General features: G+C 30.7%; 1 protein-coding gene across 3 annotated transcripts in view; it reads right to left on the minus strand.

Moving 5' to 3' along the window:
• The window catches only part of Gs2 (glutamine synthetase 2), a 146391-nt gene that overhangs the window by 58584 nt on the left and 74873 nt on the right, over positions 1 to 12934 (minus strand). The gene's annotated exons all lie outside the window — the stretch shown is intronic.

Below are 12934 nucleotides of genomic sequence, written 5' to 3' on the forward strand. Positions count from 1 at the left end.
TCCAATTTAACTTAGATCAGATTTACTAAATGTATTATAATGTACAGTTGTAAATAGCAATAAATAAATTTAAAAAAAAAATTCTTCGGAAGGAGACCAATCGATTGGTGTACAATAACCATTAAAACAAAAGTAAAAAAAAAATTTCTATCTGAAAATTTGGGGATTTTAGTTCCTTTAATCCTTATGATGGCGACAGGGAACATTTAAAAAACAATAGCATGTAAATCGTTCCAGTAATTCAAAGATTTATTGTGGACAATGATTCGACAGCTCTCTTTTATATATAGAGAGGTAAAAACTTTTAATGTTTATAAGCTTGTAATTTGTTGTTTATTATTTATTTTACAATGACGATTTATTGTATTCCAATACCTGAATATTGATAAAAATATAAAATTTTACTAATGCGAAAATAAGCCATAAGGTTATTAAAAAATATATGATTCACCTAATGTTTTGCTCCCAAAACCAATAAAAATGGAAATGATACTGTTATAAAAATCTTCAACAATTTGTATCATTCAAAACCTGTGAAGGAAATTTACAAAATGGTCCATTGTCAAAGTTGAAATTGAACCGGAATATTTTTAGTTTTGTAGTAGAGGATAAACATGTCAAAAATGTTTCATGTGATTCAAACTAAGACATATTACTGTTACTATTGTTTACGATAAAATATAATATATATTTAAATATAAGAAGATGATCAGGGTTGCGGTCAAAAAAAGAACAAATAGTTTTAAACTAATTGTTTAGAAAAAAGAACATTAGTTGAAAACTATTTGTTCTTTTCTTTACCGCTACCCTGACCATCTTTTTATATTTAAATCTTTACGGTTAACTATAAATACATATATACAATATATATTTATTCCAAAATTTAATTTATTTATTTTAGGGAGAGGGTCTCACTTCCTGTACTCCTTTTTTGGACGGGTCAATGACCATCCCTTAAGAGAATGAGAAGGGACCATATCCAAGATTTCTCCAAAAAGTACGATGCGTCTCTTTTTCAGAATGCTGAATTTAAAGTTCTGGAAGGATTAACCATATCAACATATATCTTTAGTAGTAAAATTTGAACTTAAATATTTACAGAAGAGGCATTGGGATAATGATGAATCGATTGCTGGATAATACTAAGAGAACCTTTTTGCCGCAGAGGATCGATAGGTGAATGGAGCTATAAATAAATGAAGGGATTCGCCGTTCCATAGAAATAGCCCTTACCTTTTTGGATTGTTTTATTCCTCCGTAGCTAGTTATTGTTCATGATACTCGGAAAGCTAAATGACCATGATTGTATCTCTACGCTTATTGCTTCATAACTTGTGATTAGTCTGAAATACTATAATCAAGATTCAGTGAGTTGCGGTGTTTAAAAGCTCCTTGCTATACCACATACTTACTTATCTTCAACTTCTCTATCTATTCCAAGTAAGTCTGTTAAGTGCCGGAAAATAAAGTGGACTTATTCTTGAACATAACTTTGTACTTTCATATATCTATATACATGTGGTAATATAGTAAGACAAAGTACCGCTATCGTTTAAAATTCAATAAATGTTGTACGAAACTAAAATTACATACTTAAGGCAGGTAACTGTCTGGGATGTTGCAGCAACATTTTCGAAAGTTCCACTTTATAGAAAAGATTTTTTTCTATTTTCGGAAAATCGGTTCGGACGATTTTGTTTCATCTCGTAATATCAATATCAAGTGATCTTTTATAACAGCTAGATGTTATTCTCACTGACTACCCGTTCCAATAATCCACCGGGGTTAGCTACATGTTATGAACTACCTTAATCAGACCCTGCAACTAACCTTATTATGCCACAAGGAAATCAAAGGCATTATCTCATTGATATACATATATCTTGTAGTATTTATGTATGTATTAACCAAATATAATAATAAAGGAGGCTACGAAAATATATATATATACCCACTGATATAGCATGATAGGGCTTAGGGAGCCCGTATCGGGTATTGCGAATTTCAATATGGTTTTCTTATGACATATCTCAAACACCCAAAATATGAAAACAGTTGGATCATCAGTATTTTCGTAGGCTAGTCTTTAAAATTCAAAACAGACTTTAACCCGTTTGGATTCCGTAGTGATATACACTCCTATAGATACATATAGGGACGATTGCCCTAGACCTAAAGATCCTTTAGTGTAAACTACATTAACACTACTCGCCTTCGTGAGATACTCCTCTACTCATCCCACAACAATCGTATACCTCTTGCAAAACACATCAAGCCCTTCGGATTCGAAACAAGTAATATGGTCTGTTTTAAGTATTGTAGTCTTTAGAAGAATAGAATGTCAAGCCTCATACTCTAAGTCAGTGGTTCTCAACCTTTTTTTTGGCGACGGAACCCTTTTGGTAGAAATAGGTAAATGGCAGAACTTCCACGTTTTCTTTTGATACAAATATAATGCCAAATGCAGCCTTTTTAGCAAAAGACAAGAAAGGCTATATACCTACACAAAACCTGTGCATAACTGAAGGGAATCTGAAAAGGTAAGGTGCAAAACTGTATTGAATTGACGTGGAATGACCGATTCCTAAATTTGAGATAGTAAGTTTCAAAACTGTGTTAAGCTGACCTGTAATGACTTATGTTTAAATTATTTCGCGAAACCCCAGTTGGAACCACTGCTTTAGACATATACTTCGTTGTTATGAAGAGCCTGTATAATTATTGGCCCGTAATTATGTACCTTTGTGATACATGATAAGGCCTCCCACGTAGTCTCTTGCCAACTATATTGGCATACGTTGTGTAGAGGCGTCCTGATGGATTTCTTCAAGCCACAATCCACGCCCAGCTTAACCTCCTTGCCTTCATATCATCAGATATTGGCTGACCAGTCACTGCAAGCAGTTCACTGTTGGTTATCCTCCAAAGACTCTTATCCCAAATCGTCCCTGACTTTCCGTTCAAATCTCTTGATTCCGCCTACTAGAGCACTTTTAAAAGTCCAGGTCTCTCAGCTGTATATCGAAACTGGCTTTATTATGCTATTGTATATCCTTAGCTTTAGAATTCTGAAGATTTTTCGAGATATCAGTATTCCTGACAGAAAGAAGAAGGCTCTCAGTCCATTAGATACTTATTGGTGTTATTGTGGAGTACTGTATTTGAAACTGTCTACTATCGGCAACTATATGCTATCAACGCAGACCATATCGTAGGGATAGATTTTTAGTAGAAATACATTATTGCATATATTTCAGCGCGGAAGACCGTTGGGTATAATCCCATTGCTACGGGATCCTGTATATTTGCTGATATTATACCTTATAAAATAATTTTATAAATAAATGCAGTTTCACTTTGATTTATTAGGGATACGAGTAAACTTCCTAAATTTATTTCCTCAGGGTAAAAAAAAAAAAAAGAAAGAGAAGAACTAGAATTTTTCCTCAATAAAAACATCATGATTAACTAAAAGTATTAATGATTACGTTCAATTATCATTTATCAGTAAACAGCGTTTAATGTTTAAACAATGAATTCTTTTTAATTCTTATCAAAGAGATAAGCATTCTAGTTAAAACAAAATCGATCTTAATTTTTGTGGAATTTATCGATATATCTGATTGATTGATTTTAATGTGAAATGCTTAAGTAATAATGGAAAATCTTTTATGACATTGAAGGTCATTTTTAATATATCATTTGACACTCGTTATAATTTATTCTTATGTCAGATAAATTGTGTTTCATTATGTAATCAGATAATTACATGATCTGATTCTTATGTCAGATAAATTGTGTTTCATTATGTAATCAGATAATTACATGATCTTTTTTTACTAGAGAACGTTGTCCATTTATTTTTTTTTTTTTTAAACCTGTTTAAAATATAATCGACCATTAAAAGCCCACTTAACTACCACTTTCTTTTCCAGCACGGCAACTCTGGAATCTCCAACTAAAAGAGATATTTTCAATGAAGGGTACTAATAGAAAATTTAATTTTATAATTAAATTATTTTATGTAGGTGATTTTTTCGATTAGTCGATGGGTCCGATGAATCGCTGATAAAATATTTACGATTTTTGGCGACGTCCGTGGAATTAATTTATCATTACTTGAGTATCCTCAGCCAACCAGAGACCCAATGCCTGTAATGATGACTGTATGAATAACTTTTATAATTATGACAATGGAGTCGTATCTGATATTTTATTTTTAATATTTGTTTGATTTTTCTGCAGTTTGTACGTAAACAGTCAAAAACAGTAAACAAAATGAATGTTGATTGATGATTTAGCCCAGACGTGACGAATCTCAATTTCAGTTCTTAAATAATAAGAACTTTAAAAAAGTGGCCAGTTTCAGAACTCTGGTAGAGGTAAGTCGGCGGATGGAGAAGGTACAAATTGGGTTTTAAAGATTTCAACACAGACATTAATACACAAGTACATCCCTCCGGAATGTAAGTTGAGCACTGTTTTATTATTTTTTTTTATTTACTAATTTATTTGTTGTTATTTACAACTGTATACAAATATATACAACAAGTAAATTTGCTGTAGGTGACATAGTGACATGATACAAACATGTGGAGAATCTACCCACTGATAGAACTCCAATAACCTTTCTAGAGGAGAAGATCTCGAGGCCATTTTCTTTTCAGACGCTTAGGAGAATTATTAGGTAATGAAGGAGAAGCCAGGTTAGAAACAAGTGGAATTGGGTGGTTGAGAAGTTTATCATGGAAGGAATGGTATCTGGTCCTGACCAAATCGGCAACATATGGAACATTGAGGTCCAGATGGATGACTTGATTTGTGACAAAGTAAGAAGCATTAAGGATTTTACGAAGGATTTTGGACTGTAAGGATTGGATTCGTGAGGAATTTGATGGTTTAGTGGAGCCTCAAAGCTCAACTCCCTATGTCCAGATAGGCCTTACAATAGTCATGTAGATCAGTCTTTTGTAATGGATTGGCAATTTAGACCGTTTGTCTAGTAAATGTTGTAATAGTCACAATTGACGAGCAGTTTCTTGTCTTTTTAGTCTTGTATGAGGATTCCATGTCAGTCGTTTGTCCAGATGTAGTCCTAAGTAACGAATCGGTTTGACAGGAATAAGAAGGATATTATTAAAGGATACTGTAGGGCATGAAGTCATGGGTACTGTGTTTTAAAACCGAAATATGAGATTTTTCACGAATCTGGCACAGGTCAAACCAAATTCTCTTGGTTACTTCGTCACCCATTGGATCAGAAAAATCACCTCCATAAAATCTTTTTAGAATTAGATATTCCATGGGAATGCTTCATTGAAAATATTTCTTTCGATTGGAAATTATAATGTTCCAATTGATAGGAACTACAATTTTAGGGTTTCAATAATAAATACCGAAAATTTAAGAAAACAAATGTGAGTTGTCGATCGAGTCTTGAACATCCTATAAATATTTTAAATATTACATATAAAATACTAAATACCAACGCCTCCTTCTAGCTGCGTTTGTTATTTTGTGGGTCTTTGTCCGCTATGCACCTCATTGCCCATAACTATCCGGGCAATAGCAATTGCACAACAAACTTTTTGGAGGAAGATAGTCCGGGTGGCGGTCAATAAAGGTATCAATATAGTAAAAGAAAACTATTCATTGTTAACCTACGTTTCGCCCCACTTTGGAGGGCTTAATGAGAAAAGAAGATACAAACATTTTAGAATTAACAGAACATTAAAAATAAAAAACATTTCAAAACATTTGTTAAGTTTATAAAGTATATAGAAAAACTAAAATAAAAACAACAAGAAGGTAATAAAAATATGAACCCCCTTGTAAAAGTATTAAACTTACTGTGCACAATATCTTAAATGTCATACATAAATAGATATATTGAAAGAGCACCCACCTGAAACAGAAAAAAAAATAAGGAATTAAAAATATTATTAGTTATTTTAAAAAAGTAAGTGGATAATTTAGATCTAAAAAAAAGATAAAAAGTTAAATACAAATTTGTATTGTTTTTTTGCCGATTCATAAACTGCAATTAATATGTAGGTTATGTCATATCCTGCCTATTTTACATACCTGCATCGCAGGATAACAATCATTGAACAAGGTCACGTCGTATCAGTTAATTAGAGTTTGGTTTTTGATTAGAATATTACAATCGATAAAAAAAAAAAAGATTACAAAATAATTAAACAAGAAAAAGAACTTATTTAAAAATATATTGAAAAAGTAAACTAAACAGCTAGATTTGGAATTTCGATTCGAAATCAATGATTTCGACATATTCATTTTCAATAATGATATGAAGTTTTTATAAAACAAAAAAGGAGAGTGATTTTAGCTTTTCAATTCTCAATTAAGCATAATTTTAAATAAAAATTCTTCTGGACTAATAGGCATTATTTATTCCGTGGGTAATCTTCCCAAATCGCGCTCATTTTTTGTTTTCCTCTAATTATTTGTATTAAATAATCTTACAATTGATATTAATTTATTAAATTATTTCTATTTTTTTATTTAATATCTTAGTAATGAACCTAGTTAGTAATTGGGTTAATATGCCAATATTTTTTAAAATATTTCAATTTACTTTTGGGTCGTCAATTTTTAATTCGTTAATAATTTTTTTTATTGTTTGTAAATAAAACAACATATTATTTATCAGTAATTTATTAGCAGTTTATTTTTATTTTTGTATTTTTTTTAAATTTTATAAATGTGACAGTTTGGTGACAAATGTCCTTGAAACTGTTAAAATAGAGGTAATATTCTTGAGGCTGTTATAGAAAAAACTCATTACATTCTTATGTAATGAAGAGGTATTTTTTATTTATTTTATTATATTCAACAGTTACTAAACGTAACGCAAACTATGAAAATTGAAACCGAAATATATAAGAAGATAAAATAAGAAATATAGAAGACAATAATTGTTTAGATGACTGTAATGTTCATAACCGTATTATTGATTCACGAATAAGTAAACAAAATTTCAGAAACGAAATAGGAAAATTTCCGAAAAATACAAATTACAAGAACTAATGCCCAATTTAAAACCACCATAAATGCATGAGTTATTTCAGAAACAACAGCTTTCAAGGAAGAAATATGGTTGAGGAGGTAAGCTCTCCTTTAGCTTTAAAATAAGACAGGTAAAGTGAAGCCAAAAAGGCTGGGCTAATGATGGACCCAGAGGCGTGACAGAGAAGTAGAAGCCAATGGGTTGAAGCTTTCTGTTTCATTCTAGATTGCAGTACCAGACCTCCCTACAAACCTTAACGTAAACCTAAGTCCAAAGGGCATGTTCGACCTTTCAATTTTTTTATTCACTTTTGCTTTGAAGGAGAATATGATTGTACCACCCTCCCATTTTCTCTGTTTAAAACATTTATCAAGTTCAGGTTATAGTTTTTAAACGTAAAAAAAACAAAAACAGACATAACACATATAACTAATATTAATAATTTTTCTGGTTTGATAAATGCTTTTAGGACTCACTTACCATAATTTTTTATTTATTTATTACACCATGTCTGGTCATTTCTGACATTCGTGGGAGGAAGGGGGGTTAAAAACGTTTGCCACAGAAAAGTCAACCCACCCACAGGCCGGATTCGAACCGGCATCGCTACTGTTCCTAAGTTTTTAAGACTGATGCCTCAACTCCTTCGGTAGTAAACGGCCCTACTTGGTCTTTTACGTATAAAGGATAATAAGGATTGCCCTAATCTGTAAATCAGGATACAACAATAACTTTGAAAAAATGGAAATGAGGTGTTTATCAAATGATTGATTTAAATAATTAAAACAGTAATAAAATTGAAGAAGTTACAGTTTGGAGTACGATCATAAATAAAAAATATAGTTAAGTAATATACTCAATTCCATCTTCAGGGCCACTCCATAACCTCTAAACCGATAAAAATAATTATTTAATAATAATTTTTTCCCCCTAGAATTTGGGGATTTTATTATATTTAAACCTTCCCTTGGCGAAAGGGGAAATTTTGAAAAAAAAAGCATGTAAATCGGTCCAGTAATTCAAAAGTTGATTATGGACAGAGATTTGACCATTCCCTTTTATATGTATTGATTTTCAATTTTAATTTTGTCTAAATAATTTATTTAATCAATTAAAGGTATACCATGAAACGGTTGTAGCCTATACTTCTCGAATCTGATCAATTTCTGCATCGTTCAACAACTGATCGAGGCGAACTAAATATTCAAATAGAACTGTATCATTCACATCTAATTTCCGAGAATCACTTTAAATAAAAGCTAAAGAATTGCAAATAACGAACTAGCGGCAAGCAAACAATGGATCTAAATAGTTCTCAAGAAATACACCAATTATCTATCGAGCAATTATTCCATTTATGAATAATATTCGTTATTGTCGACAATTTGAATAAATATAAACTAGTCGGTCGTTCCGTTTCATGACTGATTTAGCGGCCAAAGATACGACACGCACTCTCAACTGGATCGATATGTATTCCACTCCGTTCTTCAACTTCCAAGCATCATTACACACATTTATATCTGACATTAGGTTTTTTTATCATTATATTATAATCAAAAACTTACTATATTTTTTAATTTTGATTATATTTATCACATTGCATAATTTTTCATAATTAGTGATGAAATTGAATACTGAAGCAGCTCCTCAAATATTCATTCATTTATTGAGCATAAGAGTGAGTGAGCATTGAACAGTAACACAGGTTTACAATAAAAAACTGTATTTGAAGATTTGGGCTGGTCATGTTTTTTTGGCGCATTAAACAAAAAATGAACACTATTTTTCATGAAAATCATGCACTTTGGTGGTGCAAGATCAACTAGTATCAAAATGACATTAAAATAAACCAAATGGCACATTGGAATTTAAGAAAATATGAGGCTATATGATTATTTAAATAAATTTTAGTTACTTTTGATCGCCTCTAAATCTAGCAAAAGTATATTTTATTGTTGTTATTAGAAAAAGAAAAAAAATTGTATATATATATGACTTCGGTAAAAGGCCCCACGAGTAAAACAGCAAAATGTGCCAATAAACTCTCCAGTGAGTGGAAAAAATTCATTTTTTTATTTTCCCTGGAGATAATATTAGGGATAATATTTCACTCTATATAAGGGTTTCGTTTCTTCAAGTCGTCTAAGAAATATACTTATAATATATAAACATAGAGGAAAAATAATAAAAGCTGATATTATAAATACATTTGTAATATAATTACTATATTGTAATATAATAATAGGTATCAATTATATTGATACCTCCATTGAAAAATTATTAACCACTTTCTTATAAATGAACATTATCTCATTTTTAATTAATGATTAGATAAATTTTAGTTAAGTTGAAAAAAAAAATGGTAATGTAAAAAGACATACCGGAAAATAAATAAATAAATCACTAAAATGTATTTAAGCCATCATAAATACATTATTTTGTATCTAAAATCTGGGTAGAGCCCGATTTGTGCCATTCAGTGTATTTCAATGTCATTTTGATAATATAAAAAGTTTATATTACCTACTAACTACTAAACTACAGCTGTGTAAGAAAACGGAGAACATTTTCGGTTTTAGTACTCTAAGTTACACGATATTCACACAAAATTTTCAAATTTTTCTTTATGTACTCTAGTGAAATTATTAAAGTGTGGATTAATTAATAAGCTAATTAAATAACATATTATATTAAATAATTTACTACTTCAACTACGTAGAAACTCTGAGGAAAATAATTGAGTTAACAATTTTTTATTGGAAGAGGATAGTTTACAGTTTAAGAAAAGTATTTATTGTTCGCCAATGTTTTCCCCCACTTTGTTTGGATCTGGCAGCCCTAACGAAGCCCAGCAAAGTGGAACGAAACGTTTCTTGTACTATTTCAATACCTTTATTGACCGCCACACGGACTATCTTCCTTCAATCTATATTTTTTAATTTCGAAGATAATAATTCCTATTTAGAATCATGAAAAAAATATTAACATATGCTCAACACGTCAATCATATCAACTTCAAACTCTTCGTGAGCTTTGTAATTCCAAGTTTGGCAAGAATTTGATGAAATGATATTTAACAAGATAAGCTCACAAAATGTTAATTTCTAGTTGTTTGTTTAAAATGTTGGATTTATGAAAAAATGTATCTCTAGATCCATAAGACGCACATATATTATTTTATGTCTGCCAACACTCAAAATAAAAAAAATTTAACTTTCTATAAAGTAGTTTATGAGACTTATCTTCGTAGGGTTAGTAGTTTTTATGATATTCGCATATGAATATAAATTTGGCAAATAGGCGTTAAAAATTTGTTCGAACAACTATAAGTCAATTTATTTTAGCAAATTCCATGTAAACTAATACTCCTACGAAGATAAACATCATAAACTACTTTATAGCTCATTAAACTAGCTTTAATTTGAGTGCAAATAGACATCTGTACGTCAAATGGTTTTTGAGGTATAATGTTTTCAAAATAAATTCACTAACTACTGATCTTTTAGTATGTCCCATACAACATTTTTATGAAATGTTGCTTTTTAAAAAGCTATATCTCGAAAACGTAAATAACTCTATTAGGGCTCATATTTTATCAAATTTACTCTTCTTTAAATGACGTTCTCTTAGGTTTTCTTGTGTTGTTCCTACTTTTTAAGATATAGAGCTCCGAATTAAAAATTAATTGTTTTTTTCGTTTTGAAACAGCCGCCATTTTTTATTCCCCCTACCTATACTTGGCAGTCTCATCAGTTTTGATTATTAATTATACATAGTTTTCATTAAAGTAATCAAAAATTGGGGTGAAATAACTGCCTTTTTTCTCCTCTTGGGGTCTTGAACTAATACATGCACCTTCATTAGCTTTGTTCCTACGAAAGTCAAAACTATCATCAAACTGATGGGCCCACATGTACATTACGGTCTTTTTATCATAATTTTGAATCGCAATGCAACAATCCTAGTATTTAAAACAGTTCACACTTCCGTTTCAGAGCTTCGTGTTCCTAGTAAGAAAAGTATTTTTATCTTTGGAATGTTTTTATCCAGAGCTCGTTAGATTAGTTTTATTGTGTAGTATTCTATACCCTGTTAGTATCATTTTAATTTTAATTTATTTTATTTTTTTTTTTGTTTTAATATACTTTAAACTTTCAAAGAAGTTTTCTTATTTTATTTTTATTTTTGTTTTATCTAGCATCTTATCATTTATCATTTCCATGCATTTTTCTACCTTTTATATTTTCTTTTATGCTCAGTATTATTTATTTTAATATTAAAGATTGTATTACTTTATTCTTTATTTTTATCAACCATATATTATAGTGCATGTTCACATTTTCCTTTTTTTTACTCTCCCTCTCTTTCACCTATTATTTTTTTCTTCACTGTCTCATCCATTTACGGGAATATTTAAATTTTCTATTTCTATTTTTTTTTCTCTACCAACACAGTATTTAAAGCCCCAAATTAACAATTCGTAGATTTGCTTATTCTGGGCATAGTGTAAGGGCGCCAATCGGACAACCAGGGTGTGGCCTCGACATCCTCCATTGGATGGTCTTTGCTTTCAAATTTCACTAGGCAAATCATAAGGTTTGACTAAGGGAAAAAATAAGTTTCCATTGACTACCTTGGGGTAGGTTGTTGTTTGTTAGGGCGTAAAACCCAACTGTCACCAACGCTCATGTTTCCTATTTTATTTTCCTAAATGTTAGGTTTTATACCTTAGATGTTTAATTTTTAGATATATATTTTATTTTGACTATTTCAATCCTAAAATTCTGATCTCTTCAAATATAAGATTATTTTAATGTGAATTTTTATGTGATATTTAAATGTGTTTGGATTTAGTTTTTAAATCTAGTTTAACAGGTTATTCCTTCTTTAAAAAAATTAATGCTGATACTATGTTTTTTCATCATTCAGGGCCACTGATACACCAGGTCTCACTCCTAATCTATTTAAATCCATAGAGTAGAAAAGGCATTCCTGAATGATCTGACTGACTTTAAATGTGCTATTACTATATTGACATTTGGGATATGGTCGCTTATTGATCAAATATGACAACTATAACAAATATTATATTTTTATTAATTCTTAATCTAGCAATTACGATTTACTCCCTCCGATCAGAACGGTTTGATGTGGCCCACAGTTCAGTTATTTTTTAATAGTTTTAATTTTCTGACGGCAATTTACGGGAGGCCTATTATGGAACGAACAAAAAAATATCTTACTTTTCACAGACTCCATAAGCTCATTGTCACTATTAAAAAAACTTATATACAACACATCCAGTCGCAGTACTCATATTCCAAATTATCTTCAAATTAAAGTAGACTGACCGAATACAAGGACAATCCCGAGAAATTGTAAAGTTGACCAAGTGGCAAAAGCTGCATGATTGATCCCGCCATCTGACTGCTTAGATTGCCTCCACACCTTTATCCTCTCATGACAATACAAATATAAAGTAAATGGCCGGCAACTTGGACCAACACAACAGAAAATAAATTAATAGTACAGTAAATCCATGGAAGACATGAACCCGAAGCTGCAGACGACACGATACTGACCAGACTACGAATTGAACACACTGGACTAACCCATGAATACTTACTATCAGGAATATCTAGATCTACATGTAGACTGTGTTACGTACCACTAACTTTTAAACACATACTGACAGACTGCAGGCATTTTATAGACACCAGATACCATATCATTTGGCAAATTTATTAAACGATAATAGCTCGCACATTCCAGAAATATTCGATAACCTTCAGAAACCAAGAACGAATACATATAAATAGTTTAATTTTTATATCATAAATTATTATAATTTATCGTTATCGAATAAAAATATATATAGTATATATGTATATATAGTTGACC

The sequence above is a fragment of the Halyomorpha halys genome, unplaced genomic scaffold (assembly GCF_000696795.3).
Source record: "Halyomorpha halys isolate HHAL.00 unplaced genomic scaffold, Hhal_1.1 Scaffold75.1, whole genome shotgun sequence".
Taxonomy (NCBI): Eukaryota; Metazoa; Arthropoda; class Insecta; order Hemiptera; family Pentatomidae; genus Halyomorpha; species Halyomorpha halys.